Genomic DNA, 10,423 nt, shown 5'->3' with positions numbered 1-10,423 from the left:
AGCTGCTAGGCTACACCACTAGTAATATCTGTATAATGTATTAGCTAGCTGCTAGACTACACCACTAGTAATATCTGTATAATGTATTAGCTAGCTGCTAGACTACACCACTAGTAATATCTGTATAATGTATTAGCTTGCTGCTAGACTACACCACTAGTAATATCTGTATAATGTATTAGCTAGCTGCTAGACTACACCACTAGTAATATCTGTATAATGTATTAGCTAGCTGCTAGACTACACCACTAGTAATATCTGTATAATGTATTAGCTTGCTGCTAGACTACACCACCAGTAATATCTGTATAATGTATTAGCTAGCTGCTAGGCTACACCACTAGTAATATCTGTATAATGTATTAGCTAGCTGCTAGACTACACCACTAGTAATATCTGTAAAATGTATTAGCTTGCTGCTAGACTACACCACTAGTAATATCTGTATAATGTATTAGCTAGCTGCTAGGCTACACCACTAGTAATATCTGTATAATGTATTAGCTAGCTGCTAGACTACACCACTAGTAATATCTGTATAATGTATTAGCTAGCTGCTAGGCTACACCACTAGCAATATCTGTATAATGTATTAGCTAGCTGCTAGGCTACACCACTAGTAATATCTGTATAATGCATTAGCTAGCTGCTAGGCTACACCACTAGTAATATCTGTATAATGCATTAGCTAGCTGCTAGGTTACACCACTAGTAATATCTGTATAATGTATTAGCTAGCTGCTAGGCTACACCACTAGTAATATCTGTATAATGTATTAGCTAGCTGCTAGGCTACACCACTAGTAATATCTGTATAATGTATTAGCTAGCTGCTAGGCTACACCACTCTCTACATCTGTGTCAGTTTGACTTTTGCCATTTCATAGCACCCATTTTTAGGTGAATTACATGTAATCTGATTATTTTTAAAAAACAAGCTAATCAGCTACTTTACCAGCAAAAAATATTGTAATCAGATTACAGATACTATAGAAAAACTAGAGGATTACATCTTGGATTACTTTTAAATTCAGAAAGGATGTTTGCAAAAAAAATTACATTATGACACTTTTCTGTTTTCTCAATCACATTCAAATATGAGTTGAAAAAAGTCCCAAGTTTGTTTGTTCCACCTTAGCAAGTCTGACCACAAGTCAGAGACCACTGTGAAGACACACCAAATGCGTTTTATGGATCTTCTTCTAAAGTCTCTTGAGGGGAAAGTAATCCAAAAGTAACTGAATGTAATCCGAGTTGGGTAATCCAAAAGTTTAGTTACTAATTACAATTTTGGACAGGTAACAAACAGGTAACTGTAACGGATTCTGCCTGCCTGACTAACTATCAATATTTTTTCCCAGCTGTTTATCAAAACTAAAGTAATATCCAAGAAACTTAACTGAAACATCAGAATAAAAACATTTTTACTAATTAACTACCAATTCAGAGCTCGTATGAAACTTAAGGATAAATGTCTCGCCAAACTAACGTTAGCTAGCTAATCCATTCATAGACACTGGCTAGCTTCTAGCAATAACATTTGCTAATGAAACTCCGGTGATAGTTAGCTACATTACATAGAAGCCAGCAAGCAGCTAACTTAAGTAAAAGTTGTTAGCCATATGCTAATTAACGTTTAAAAATAATATAATGAAGACCTACCTGTCTGTACACCACGTCGGAGTAAATGGTGTGTTTGATATGTCTGTCTGAATGAAGTTAAAACTTTTAACAAAAAAACGTTTAACTTAAAAAAATTAAATAATAATAAAATACAAACACTGATTATTAGCAATTTAGCGACCACACTACGCGAGGACTACAAGAGGACAGTTGCTCACACCGCGGGGGGAACTCGAGAGAAGAGCTAAACTCTTAGCGATAAGGGAGATTTATTTCAGTCTTTCCTTGCCAAAGAGTTTGAGGTGATGATAAGATAATGATTATTTATTCGGTCAAATGATCCACAATAAGATTCTAGTCTTTGATCCCCACAGGGAACCCGCGAGAGCTCAAAAAGTTTCAATTATCTTGTCACGCATGGTGACATGAAGTGAACTTAGCTATAAAACATGACATAACAAAACAGCCATAAAGACCGTTTCTGTATGAAGAGTTCCCTGTGTAATGTCACCATCAACTGAACAAAACCCTCTGCCAGCCAAACGTGGACTGCCATGCGAAAAGATGACCATCCTCAGTGAGCTTTCTGCCTGTCTCTGTCCTTGTGTTTCCTATCTGCAGCGATTCCCAGACGTGCTCTCTATCTGGCTCTCACTACTCAGGAGCTGATAAATCTTGGAACAGCTTCCCTGTCTCACCCCCTTTCCTTCATCCAGAGAGGCAGGTTGGTGGGTTTGAAGGAAATGAGAGTTTCAAGAGTTACACATGTGTCTAGTGACACAGTGTTTTAATTGTATGTAACGCCCTGGCCATAGAGAGGGGTTTTTTGTTCTTTATTTTGGTTAGGCCAGGGTGTTACATTGGGTGGGCGTTCTATGTTCCTTTTTCTATGTTTTGGTATTTCTTTGTTTTGGGCCGTGTGTGTGGCTCCCAATCAGGCACAGCTGAAGCTCGTTGCTGCTGATTGGGAGTCACACATAAGGAGCATGTTTTTCCTTTGGGTTTTGTGGGTAATTGTTTCTGTTTGAGTATTTGCCTAACAGGACTGTTTGCTGTCGTTTTGTTCATTTTGTAGTGTTCTCTTGTTTGTTTAGAATTAAAATTCTAATGATGAGCACATCCTCTGCTGCACCTTGGTTCCCTCTTACAGACAGCCGTGACATTGTATTCAATGTATCATCATTTATTTTATTAACGTAATCATATTAAATAGAGGATATAGATCCCCAAGGAATATTTTTTTTTATGTTGCTTGCTGCTCATTCATTAGAAGTGCATTGCAGAAATATTGCTATTGGAATGAGTCTCTGCTTATAAGGAGAACAGAAACAATGGAAAAGCATTGGGACTGGTATAGACTGGAGCCAGCTGTATTATGAGCAGGGGCGCAACTTTCACTGGGAACAGGGGGGGACGTTCTGAAGTTGTATTTTTGACCCCCTCCACCCGAGTTTTATCATTGGAATACTCTTCTACATTTACACACACTTTACATAGATTTTTCTATTGTGTTATTGACTGTACGTTTGTTTATGTGTAACTCTGTGTTGTTGTTTTTGTTGCACTGCTTTGCTTTATCTTGGCCAGGTCGCAGTTGTAAATGAGAACTTGGTCTCAACTGGCCTACCTGGTTAAATAAAGGTGAAAAAATATATATCTCTTGAGTGTTTATCCGACTGGATTAAAATATATATATATATATTATGTCCTCACTACTTCGAAAACCAAAGTTGTGGCACTGATTACGAGAATAGGCCACTATCAGTATCAGGTGTGAAGGCCAAGATGGGACAGAACTCTCAGAGGAAAAGAGTTCAATGTCAATATCAGAATTCATAGTGAGAATATCTGTCTCCGAATTCATAAATAGATAATATTTACTGATCATTAAAATACTTAAAAACTGCTACTCTGAGATGCTCTTTGAGTACGGGCCAAGTTGTATCCTGTTTGGAATACTTAATGCTCACGACTTATCATGACCAGCAGTAACACAAATACCATGATGTTTTAGTGTGTGTGGGGATGTGTCTCCTGCGACTGTGTACATCTTCTATTTAGCTTACAGTCCAACAGACACTGTCCTGAAAATGACATGTGTAGGGTAACGTTAGTATCTCGATGTCTCGCTCAGGAATGCTTGTAGGATTCTGAGTTGTGATGGTAAGGGAGATGTTAAGAACAAAAGACTGACAAACACCTTACCAGAGCTACAACTTATATCTCCTTATATACTGTCAACATTTATATTCTCATTGGTCAGTACAGAAATATCAGGTCAGTTATATGACCATCATCATCATCATCAGTGGAGAGGTGAGCACTCTAAGCTAGCCTCATCTTCATCATCAGTGGAGAGGTGAGCACTCTAAACTAGCCTCATCATCATCATCATCAGTGGAGAGGTGAGCACTCTAAGCTAGCCTAATCATCATCATCATCAGTGGAGAGGTGAGCACTCTAAACTAGCCTCATCATCATCATCATCAGTGGAGAGGTGAGCACTCTAAACTAGCCTCATCATCATCATCAGTGGAGAGGTGAGCACTCTAAACTAGCCTCATCATCATCAGTGGAGAGGTGAGCACTCTAAACTAGCCTCATCATCATCATCAGTGGAGAGGTGAGCACTCTAAACTAGCCTCATCATCATCATCATCATCAGTGGAGAGGTGAGCACTCTAAACTAGCCTCATCATCATCATCATCAGTGGAGAGGTGAGCACTCTAAACTAGCCTCATCATCATCAGTGGAGAGGTGAGCACTCTAAACTAGCCTCATCATCATCATCAGTGGAGAGGTGAGCACTCTAAACTAGCCTCATCATCATCATCATCATCAGTGGAGAGGTGAGCACTCTAAACTAGCCTCATCATCATCATCATCAGTGGAGAGGTGAGCACTCTAAACTAGCCTCATCATCATCATCAGTGGAGAGGTGAGCACTCTAAGCTAGCCTCATCATCATCATCATCAGTGGAGAGGTGAGCACTCTAAACTAGCCTCATCATCATCATCATCATCAGTGGAGAGGTGAGCACTCTAAACTAGCCTCATCATCATCATCATCAGTGGAGAGGTGAGCACTCTAAACTAGCCTCATCATCATCATCAGTGGAGAGGTGAGCACTCTAAACTAGCCTCATCATCATCATCAGTGGAGAGGTGAGTACTCTAAACTAGCCTCATCATCATCATCAGTGGAGAGGTGAGTACTCTAAACTAGCCTCATCATCATCAGTGCTTCTGTCTGCTGTGTAGAGTTCAGAGAACACTTGAGGTGTGTGAATGTGTGAGGCTGAAATAGAGGAAGTCACCAGAGTGTGTCCAAGTGTTCCAGGTGAAGCACCATTGCTGGACCTGGAGAAGACACACACACACACACACACACACACACACACACAGAGAGAGAGAGAGAGAGAGAGAGAGAGAGAGAGAGACAGAGAGAGAGAGAGAGAAGCACTAAAGAAACCAAGATTGATAAAGAAAGATACGATTTTGTTTACGAATATCAGCATTAAAATGAACGATTCTTGGGTTTCCTCCATTTTGTATTACTAAAAAATTACTTCTAGTCAGAGCATGATCTGTTGCAACCCTGTGGGAGGGGCCTAATCTTGTCAGAACAAACTCCGTCCAATCACTTGAATGCTTTTCAGTAGTTCCGCATATTTATTTATTCCGTGAAACGTTGCGATACACAAATAACTAGACTAACAAAAACAACAAACCGTGACACAGAGAGAAATAAACACTACTCAAAAGATAATCACCCACAAAAACAGGTGGGACAAACATCAGCTTAAATATGACCTCCAATTAGAGACAACGACAACCAGCTGCCTCTAATTGGAGATCATACCAAACAAAACCAACATAGAAATACAAAACTAGAAACTGAACATAGAAATACAAAACATAGACAAACACCCCCTGTCACCCCCTGACCTACTCTACCAGAGAAAATAACAACTTACTATGGTCAGGACGTGACAGTACCCCCCCACCAAAAGGTGCGGACTCCGACCGCACCTACACAAAACAACAACAAAACCCCCAAAAACAAAACACAAAGGGAGGGTAGGGTGGGTGACTAATGTCTATGGCGGCTCAGGTGCAGTACCAAGAACCTTCTTATCCAGCGCATCCCCCTGTGGAGGAGGCGTTTCGAGTTCGGGGCGTAACCCCCGCTCCACCCGCTGATCCCTCTGCTTCTGTCCCACCGGACTGTAGATCATCGCTGGAGGTTCTGGACTGCGGGCCACCGCTGGAGGTTCTGGGCTGCGGGCCGCCGCTGGAGGTTCTGGGCTGCAGGCCGCCGCTGGAGGCTCCGGGCTGCAGACCGTTGCTGGAGGCGCCGGACAGTCGCTGGAGGCTCCTGACTGGGGAGCGTCGCTGGAGGCTCCGGAGTGGGGAGCGTCGCTGGAGGCTCCGGAGTGGGGAGCGTCGCTGGAGGCTCCGGACTGGGGAGCGTCTCTGTAGGTTCGGGACTGGGGACCGTCGCTGCAGGCTCCGTGCCATGGATCATCGCTACAGGTTCCGCGCCATGGATCATCACTGGAGGCTTTGTGCCATGGAGTATCAGTGGAGGCTTCGGACCATTGATCATCATTGGAGGCTTCCTACGTGGAGCTGGAACAGGTCTCACCGGACTGGGGAGATGCACAGGAGACTGGGTGCGCAGAGCAGGCACAGGGTATACTGGGCCGTGGAGGCGCACCGGAGGTCTGGAGCTCAGGGCTGGCACACCCCGTCCTGGCTGGATGGTTATTTGAGCCCAGCAAGGGCGGAGCACTGGTACAGGACGAACTGGGCTGTGCTGGTGAACGGGGGGTACCGTGCGTAGAGCTGGCGCAGGATAACCTGGACCGAAGAGACGCACTGGAGACCAGATACGCTGAGCCGGCGCACTTCTTCCTGGCTGCCGGCCAACTCTAGCACGGCAACGGTGAGGAGCTTGCACCGAGCGCACCGGGCTGTGAGTGCGCCCTGGCGACACAGTGCGCATCACCGCATATCACTGTGCTTGCTCGGTCACTCGCTCCCCACGGTAAGCACGGGGAGTTGGCTCAGGTCTCCAACCTGACTCTGCCAATCTCCCCGTGTGCCCCCCCCCCCCAAAAAAATGTTTTGGGGGTGCCTCTCGCACTTGCCTCTTGGTGGATATAGCGCCTCGTAGTATCGCCGCTCCGCTCTTGCTGCCTCGATCTCCTCCTTAGGATGGCGATACTCCCCAGCCTGCCTCCAGGGTCCTTTCCCGTCCAATATCTCCTCCCAAGTCCATTTGTCCTGCTGATCCATGCCACGCTGCTTGGTCCTTTGGTGGCGGGTGATTCGGTCACGGCTGTCTAACGGATCAGACCAAAATGCAACATGGTTGTAGTTCCACATATTTATTTATTCCGTGAAACGTTGCGATACACAAATAACTAGACTAACAAAAACAACAAACCGTGACGCAGAGAGAAATAAAACACTACTGAAAAGATAATCACCCACAAAAACAGGTGGGACAAACATCAGCTTAAAACCAGCTGCCTCTAATTGGAGATCATACCAAACAAAACCAACATAGAAATACAAAACTAGAAACTGAACATAGAAATACCAAACATAGACAAACACCCCCTGTCACGCCCTGACCTACTCTACCATAGAAAATAACAACTTACTATGGTCAGGACGTGACAATAACAAGTGCAAACTGTATATTTTGTTTATGTATACTACTCTTTTTAACATTTACTTTTTTAGATACAAGACAAAATATTTTAATTGCAAATCAAATGAATGTTAAATAAGTAAATATTCAGTTGATGGTGGATGTTTTTCTGAATGTGTGTTATTGTAGGTGTATTATTACATTGAATGTTTACATTATTTCTGTATCTTATATGATTGTGTTCTTAATAAAACGTTGATAGGCCTAGACCGTGTTGTCTGTGTGTGTGTGTGTGTGTGTGTGTGTGTGTGTGTGTGTGTGTGTGTGAGCTACAGATTCCAAGGTTGTTATACATTCCACACTTGGAATACAACTGTTTCTGTTCTGGTGTCCTCAGTGTTTCTTATCTTCACTTCAAACCTGCACTTCTTTTCTCTGTCTTTACTCCTCCACTCTCCCTCCCCTCCTGTCGACCCTGGCTGTTTTGACATTTTGCTCTGGCCTCTCAGTTCCCACCATATGCACACAAACACTCACATACAGTGGTGTAAAGTACTTAAGTAAATAATACTTGAAAGTACTTCATAAGTTATTTTTTTGGGGGGTGTCTTTACTTTACTTTACTATTTATATTTTTGACAACTTTTACTTTTACTTCACTACATTCCTGAAGAAAATAATGTACTTTTTTATCAATCATTTTCCCTGACACCTAAAAGTACTCGTTACATTTTGAATGCTTAGCAGGACAGAAAATCAAATCAAAGTTTATTTGTCACGTGCGCCGAATACAACAGGTGTAGACCTTACAGTGAAATGCTGAATACAACAGGTGTAGACCTTACAGTGAAATGCTTACTTACAGGCTCTAACCAATAGTGCAAAAAAGGTATTAGGTGAACAATAGGTAGGTAAAGAAATAAAACAACAGTAAAAAGACAGGCTATATACAGTAGAGAGGCTATATACAGTAGAGAGGCTATATACAGTAGAGAGGCTATAAACAGTAGCGAGGCTATAAAAGTAGCGAGGCTACATACAGACACCGGTTAGTCAGGCTGATTGAGGTAGTATGTACGTGTAGATATGGTTAAAGTGACTATGCATACATGATAAACAGAGAGTAGCAGTAGCGTAAAATGGTCCAATTCACATATATCATGTCACGACTCCTACCGAGGGTGGCTCCTCTCCCTGACTCCTACCGAGGGTGGCTCCTCTCCCTGACTCCTACCGAGGGTGGCTCCTCTCCCTGACTCCTACCGAGGGTGGCTCCTCTCCCTGACTCCTACCGAGGGTGGCTCCTCTCTCTGACTCCTACCGAGGGTGGCTCCTCTCCCTGACTCCTACCGAGGGTGGCTCCTCTCCCTGACTCCTACCGAGGGTGGCTCCTCTCCCTGACTCCTACCGAGGGTGGCTCCTCTCCCTGTTCGGGCGGCGCTCGGCGCTCGTCGTCACCGGCCTACTAGCTGCCACCGATCCCTTTTCCTTTTCTGTTTGTTTGGTCTAATGAGTTTCACCTGTTTTGTATTAGGCTTGTTAGTTGGGCTATTTTAGCCCGTCAGCCCGCCTGCTCTTTGTGCGGAATTAATTCTTCCTTCCACTGTATTCTGGATATTATTATTGGACGTTTGTATTTTGGTGCGCCCAGCATTTTGGGCGAATTACTTTTGTGCGTAATTAAAGCGCTACATTGAACTTTCTGTCTCCTCCGCCTGACACCGCACCCACTACGCCCAGACCGTCACTTATCAAGAGAACATCCCTGGTCATCCCTACTGCCTCTGATCTGGCAGACTCACTAAACAGAGAACATCCCTGGTCATCCCTACTGCCTCTGATCTGGCAGACTCACTAAACAGAGAACATCCCTGGTCATCCCTACTGCCTCTGATCTGGCCGACTCACTAAACAGAGAACATCCCTGGTCATCCCTACTGCCTCTGATCTGGAGGACTCACTAAACAGAGAACATCCCTGGTCATCCCTACTGCCTCTGATCTGGCAGACTCACTAAACAGAGAACATCCCTGGTCATCCCTACTGCCTCTGATCTGGCCGACTCACTAAACAGAGAACATCCCTGGTCATCCCTACTGCCTCTGATCTGGCAGACTCACTAAACAGAGAACATCCCTGGTCATCCCTACTGCCTCTGATCTGGAGGACTCACTAAACAGAGAACATCCCTGGTCATCCCTACTGCCTCTGATCTGGCAGACTCACTAAACACAAATGCTTTGTTTGTAAATTATGTCTGAGTGTTGGAGTGTGCCCCTGGCTATCCATACATTTAAAAAGCAACAAAATTGTAACGTCTGCTTTACTTTAAAGGATCGGACCCTTTTTTTCAATTTTCTCCTAAAATAACATACCCAAATCTAACTGCCTGTAGCTCAGGACCTGAAACAAGGATATGCATATTATTGATACCATTTGAAAGGAAACACTTTGAAGTTTGTGGAAATGTGAAATTAATGTAGAAGAATATAACGCATTACATCGGGTAAAAGATAATACATAGAAAGAGTGTTTTTCTGTTTGTTTCTTTTTTCATCATCTTTGAAATGCAAGAGAAAGGCCACAATGTATTATTGCATTTTAGACTGATCCAATGAACCATTGCACTGTTCAAAATGTTGTATCAAGTCTGCCCAAATGTGCCTAACTGGTTTATTGATACATTTTCAAGTATATAGCTGTGCACTCTCCTCAAACAATAGCATGGTATTCTTTCACTGTAATAGCTACTGTAAATTGGACACTGCAGTTAGATGAACAAGAATTTAAGCTTTCTGCCGATAGTGAAGTAGTATTTTACTGGGCGACTTTCACTTTTGCTTGAGTCGTGTTCTGTTAAGGTATCTTTACTTTTACTCACATATGACAATTAGATACTTATTCCACTACTGGTCACAAACACACACAAGGCAACAGACAATAGTGTGTGAGCTACAGATTCCAAGGTTGTTATACATTCCACACTTGGAATACAACTGTTTCTGTTCTGGTGTCCTCAGTGTTTCTTATCTTCACTTCAAACCTGCACTTCTTTTCTCTGTCTTTACTCCTCCACTCTCCCTCCCCTCCTGTCGACCCTGGCTGTTTTGCCTTTTATTCCAGCCTCACAGTTCCCA

Source organism: Salmo trutta, chromosome 36 (assembly GCF_901001165.1).
Source record: "Salmo trutta chromosome 36, fSalTru1.1, whole genome shotgun sequence".
NCBI classification, from domain to species: domain Eukaryota; kingdom Metazoa; phylum Chordata; class Actinopteri; order Salmoniformes; family Salmonidae; genus Salmo; species Salmo trutta.
Note: the sequence above shows the minus strand (reverse complement) of the source record.